This window comes from Pinus tabuliformis, chromosome 8 (genome assembly GCF_031772625.1).
Source record: "Pinus tabuliformis cultivar Carrire ecotype Pingquan chromosome 8, CPIR1, whole genome shotgun sequence".
Lineage (NCBI taxonomy): Eukaryota > Viridiplantae > Streptophyta > Pinopsida > Pinales > Pinaceae > Pinus > Pinus tabuliformis.
The window spans coordinates 1,007,412,782-1,007,418,618 of record NC_142294.1 but is presented as its reverse complement, the minus strand read 5'-3'; the positions used below and the strand labels follow the sequence as shown (position 1 = coordinate 1,007,418,618).

General features: G+C 43.2%; 2 non-coding genes across 2 annotated transcripts; both read left to right on the top strand.

The window, feature by feature from the left end:
- Positions 1 to 1,417: 1,417 nt before the first annotated feature.
- LOC149238781 (5.8S ribosomal RNA) lies at positions 1,418 to 1,571 on the top strand. Its single transcript, XR_016246903.1, has one exon. It is a non-coding gene; the product is annotated as a 5.8S ribosomal RNA (ribosomal RNA).
- A 211-nt stretch (positions 1,572 to 1,782) lies between these two features.
- On the top strand, positions 1,783 to 5,193 carry LOC149238780 (25S ribosomal RNA). The gene has a single exon (XR_016246909.1). It is a non-coding gene; the product is annotated as a 25S ribosomal RNA (ribosomal RNA).
- Positions 5,194 to 5,837: the final 644 nt, after the last annotated feature.

The following is a 5,837-nucleotide window of genomic DNA, read 5'->3' as shown; positions in this document are numbered from 1 at the left end:
AAAATCGTCGTGCTGACACAAAGAATAGCCAAGCTGTAAAAGGCCAAGCAACCGAAGGAATAGGTGGACACAGCGCTACACAAGGAAGCAGTGCTAAAGGTGAGACTAAAACACTGGTTGGAGGAAGCTTACACAATCATAGGAGATATTGAAGGCAAGCTTGCGACTTTGCAAGCGATGCAAAAAAAACTTCAAGCTAACAACGTAGGAGAAGTGACCGAGAAGAAATTGGAAGACACAAAGCAGGTGAAAGCTAAGTGCACAACCGAGGTTGCAGTTATTTGGGTCGATCTTGATGGGTTTCATGCAAAGATCTTCATGCCTACTGAGTGACTGAAGGACAAGTCACGTTGTTTGTGTTGGGGGCCTGTTGGGAGCAGGATCCCCCAAGGGTAGTTTTGGGGCTAAAAGCTCATGTTTTAGTCAAATTTTGTAATAAAATTGTAAAGACTCCACATTTTGTGGTCATGGAGCACGAAGGTGTCAGGTATCATAAAGGGTAATTCACCCTTAATTTTGTAAAGTCAAGTCAGCTATAAGAGATCTACCCATGGTCTGCAGACCATGGGATTGTATAAAAAGTGCTAAGCTCTAACTATTTTTAAAGAGACCCAATGATGAATAATGTAAGAGAGTCATAGCTCTGAAGTAAGAAGTCTATGTCTTGGGTCTTAGCCTAGGTAGAGGCTCTGCAGCTAAGTGCGCAGATGCCTAGGGTAGAAGTCTACAGCTAAGAGCGTGGACCCTTGCATCTGTGTGCACATGGTGGATAGAGTTTGTAAACACTTGGAAGACATTAATAAAGAGAAATATTCTGCATTTTTTGTGTCTTTGTTCTATTGATGCATCTTGGTATGTTATGTATGAGTTTCCTTTATTATGCTTACATGATGCGCGAATGAATGAAATTACATTGAATAACTGAACGCATTTACAAATATTTGTTTATGTAGTGTTAAATATAATTGTTTGATAAGATAAGCAAGTCACTTAGATTAATTGGGGAATCTGCACATCACGCTTCCATAGCAGCACAAAAGTACATAAGCAGCAGGCTAGGGCTACGTGAAGGTCTATTACACCTGTTTGTGGAGGTACTGAAGGCTGGAATAGAGGGCCCATCTTACAAGCCCCAGAGTGAACCAACCTACATGAAGGCAGGGATAGAGGAAATCAAACAACATCACAACCATTTCAGGATGAGGGAACTAGGTTCCAGCATACCCCCATACTACTTCGGGTGAGACTTCAGTCTGCGGTACATGGACTAATGCCATTAGGGCCATTAGTGTATGGATTTGTTTAGCTAACTAACGTTGAACTTGGGTCAGGCCCCCTTAACCCAGCTACTTTACATTTGTTGTGGGGGGTGCCCCAATTAAGTGTTTTCGCAAATTTTTTGGTAATACATGGAAACAACTCTTAAAAATGGATATCTCGGCTCTTGTTACGATGAAGAACGTAAAAAACTATGATACTTAGTGTGAATTGAAGAATCCCGTGAATCATCAATTTTTTGAATGAAATTTTTGCCCGAGGTCTCAGTTGAGGACACATTTATCTGGGCGTCACATCCCATTCAAATGAACTCCCTATAATATGTTAGCTAAAATTCCTCAAATTCCTCAAGTAATGTTTCATGGCATGTGTCCGTGAGCGGTGATCTTGTCCCCTTGGATAGGCAGTCAGCGTTAGCTGATGCGGGCTTTTTGTGGCATCGCTCAAACTTGCTTTACTCTCCCTTGTCCTCCCATTGGGTAGAGTAGATTTAGCTCCAACTTGCGACCTTAGCTCAGGAGAGAAAACTTGATGAGTTTAACCATATAATTAAGCGGAGGAAAAGAAAATTACAAGGATTCCCCTAGTAGTGGCGAATGATCCAGGAAGAGCCCAACATGAAAATTGGGTGGCAGTGTTGCCTGAATTTTAGTTTGTAGAAGTGTCCTCAGCAGCATACATAGGCCAATTCCCTTGGAAGGGGTCACCTGAGAGGGTGACAACCCCATCATGCCAGGACCCTACCGCATCATGAGGTGTTGTCGGTGAGTCGAGTTGTCTAGGAATGTAGCCCTAATTGGGTGGTAAATTCTGTCCAAGGCTAAATACGAGCCAGAGAATGATAGAAAACAAGTACCGCGACAGAAAGATGAAAAGGAATTTGAAGAGAGAGTTAAAGAGTGCTTGAATTTGTCGGGAGGGACACAGATGGAGGTTGTCGATGCGACTCAATTGGATGTGGAACGAATCAGCCTGGTCTGCCACTCGACTTGAGGTGCAAACCAACACTGGCTTCTGAATCATCACAAGTGCGAGTGAATTACTACCTATTAGTTTTTCATTTTGGGTGGTTGAGGAACAAAGCGTGCACATTTGTGGTGGGTCGTGTGTACCTATGCACTCATGGTGTTGGTTGGCAGGCTTTCCATTCAACCCATCTTTGAACACGAACCAAGGAATCTAACATGTGTGTGAGTTGGTAGGTTTGAAAACCTGCAAGGCACAAGGAAGTTGACGGGTGAGATCCCCTCTCTGTGGGGATGTATCGTCGACTAACCTTGAGCTTATGTGAAGGGTTCGAGTGTGAGCACATCGGCTGGGAATAAAAATATGGTGAACTATGTTTGAGAAGTACGAAGCCATAGGAAACTCTGGTGGAGGATTGTAGTGATACTGACATGCAACTCATTCATCTGACTTTGGTATAGGGTCGAAAGACTAATCCAAACATCTAGTAGTTAGTTTCCTCCAAGGTTTCCCTCAGGATAGATGGAGCTCACGCATGATTTTTATCAAGTAAAGAAAATTATCAGAGGCATCTGGGGCATAACACCCTCGACCTATTCTCAAAATTTAAATAGGTAAGAGGGTGTGGCTGCTCCATTGAGCCGTGCCATGGAATCAAGAGCTCCAAGTGAGCCATTTTTGGTAAGAAGAACTGGCATGCGAGATGAACCAAAAGTTGAGTTATGGTGCCTAATTGTGAGCTAAACTAGATCCCACAAAGGGTGTTGGCTGATTAAGATAGTAGGATGATGGTCATGTAAGTCTAAATCCACTAAGGAGTGTGTAACAACTCACATGCTGAATCAAATAGCCCCAAAAATGGATGGCACTAAATCGTGCAACCTATACTTGACCGTCGGAGAAATTTCCTGGCTTTGATGGGTAGGAGGATGCGGGGGTCGTTGAGAAACCTTAGGTGTGAGCTTGGGTGGATCAGTCCCTAGTGCAGATCTTGGTGGTAGTAGCAAATATTCAAATGAGAACTTTGAAGACTAAAGTGGGGAAAGGTTCCATGTGAACAACACTTGGACATGGGTTAGCCGATCCTAAGAGATGGGGAAGCATTGTATCAAGGGGGCACTCTACACGAGAATCGAAAGGGAATCATGTTAATATTCCCGAACGGGGACATGGCGGTGGATGGAAATGTTAGGAAATCTGGAGACGTTGTCGGGGACCCCTAGAAGAGTTATAATTTCTTTTTAACTTCTTTCCCACCCTAGAATTGGTTCACCTAGAGATGGGGTCCAGTAGCTCGAAGTGCACCGCATGTCTTGCAATGTATGGTGCGCCCTTGGTAGCCCTTGAAAATCTAGAGGATCGAGTATTGTTCATGCCCGGTCGTACTCATAACCACATCAGGTCTCCAAGGTGAACAACCTTTGGTAAATATAATAATGTAGGTAAGTGAAGTCGAAAAAAAAGATTCATAACTTGAGGAAAAAGGATTGGCTCTGAAGGCTGGGCCTAGGGGTCTACTCCCTCAACTTGTGGGATGTCAGCAATTTGCTCAAGCTGCTCTTGTGACGAGGGCAGGCAATGGCGTGCCGATTGGGCTACAGGTGTAGAATGCCCCCTACCAGGGGGCTTTCCCCTTGGAGGCAAACAATCGACTCGGAAATGGTACAGACAAGGGGAACTCAACTATTTAATTAAAACAAACATTGTGATGGTCCTTGCGGATGATGAAGCAATGTTATTTTTGCCCAATGCTTTGAATGTCAAAGTGAAGAATTCAACCAAGAGTGGGTAAATGGTTGGAGTAACTATGACTCTCTTAGTGTAGCCAAATGCCTCGTCATCTAATTAGTGACACGCAATGAATGGATTAACGTGATTCTCACTATCCCTATCTACTATTTAGTGAAACCATAGCCAAGGAAATGGGCTTAGTAGAATCAGTAGGGAAAGAAGATAATGTTGAGCTTGAATGTAGTCCGACGTTGCGGAATGACTTGAGAGGTGTAGAATAAGTGGGAGTTGTTTTCAGCGCAAGTGAAATACCACTACTATTAACGTTATTTTACTTATTTCGTGGGGTGGAGACGGGGCACTGCCCCTATTTTTGGCCTTAAGGCATGTTTCAGTGGGTTGATCCAGGCGAAAGACATGGTTAGGTGGGGAGTTTGGATGGGGTGGCACATTTTTTAAAAGATAACACAGGTGTCCTAAGATGAGATCAACGAGAACAAAATATCATGTGGAACAAAAGGGTAAAAGCTCATTTGATTTTGATTTTCAATACGAATACAAACCATGAAAGCATGGCCTATCGATCCTTTAGATTTTCAAACTTTGAAGCTAGACATGTCATAAAAGTTACCACAGGGATAATTGGCTTGTGGTAGCCAAGCGTTCGTAGCGACGATTCTTTTTTATCCTTCGATGTCGGCTCTTCCTATCATTGTGAAGTAGAACTCACCAAGTGTTGGATTTTTGACCCACCAATAGGGAATGTGAGATGAGTTTAGACCATCGTGAGATAGGTTAGTTTTACCCTACTGATGAACCAAACCACAATAGTAATTCAACTTAATACGAGAGGAGCTGTTGATTCATACAATTGGTCCTTGCGCTTGGTTGAAAATCCAATGGCACAAAGCTACCATGTGTCGGATTATGACTGAACACCTCTAAGTAGAAATCCATGCTAGAAGTGATCCATGTCACTCTTTGACTGTATCTAGACCCCTAGTAGGGGCATCGCTTTGTCTCCCCCAGGGGCCTGTGTCATATGAAAACCACGATCGTGAAGCATCTCGGTCAGTGCAGCTTTGAATTTCAAGTACAAATGGTCATTGAGAAGAATCCTTTGCAGATGACTTAAATACGCTATGGGGTATTGTAAGTGGTAGAGTGGCCTTCCTACCATGATCCACTAAGATTCAGCCCTTGGTCACCTCAATTCAGAGCTTCTCTCTTGTCACACATTATTCAAACAAATCCAAACAACTCTCCTGCTCTTGCACCTTTGCCTCTTCCTCCAAATGACAATTGCTTATTACTCACATCTCAGAAATTATTTGCTTGGGGGCAGGAAATTTGGGGTTTCCACGTCATGACGGAAAAGGCACCAAATCCCGGAAAAATTGGGGTTTCAATGTAGTACCCCAGCACCCAAAATTTGAGGTTTCCATGTAGCACCTCGACACCGAAAATTTGGGGTTTCCATGTAGTGCCCCGACACCCAAAATTTGGGTTTTCTACGTTGCGACAGAAAAGGCACCAAAGAATGGGAAAAAATGGATTTCCATGTTGTGCCCTGTTATACAGCAAAATGACCCCCTCATTAGCTCAGAGGGGAAAGACATGATAGCTGAAGAAAAGACCAAGATCACAAGCCTTGTTTCCACACTAACACTGGCTAAACACTGACAACATGCTTTATAAAGCTTCTTTATAAGCCTAAGGGAGCGTTTGTGACCCTACTAACTCTACTTGTTGGTTCAAGGACAACGTTAGTGGATCCTAATGAGAATATAGAGGTCAAAGGAGCGAATTGACTCATAAATATCTCTATATTCCCTCCTAAATTTACTAAAAAAATCAAGGAA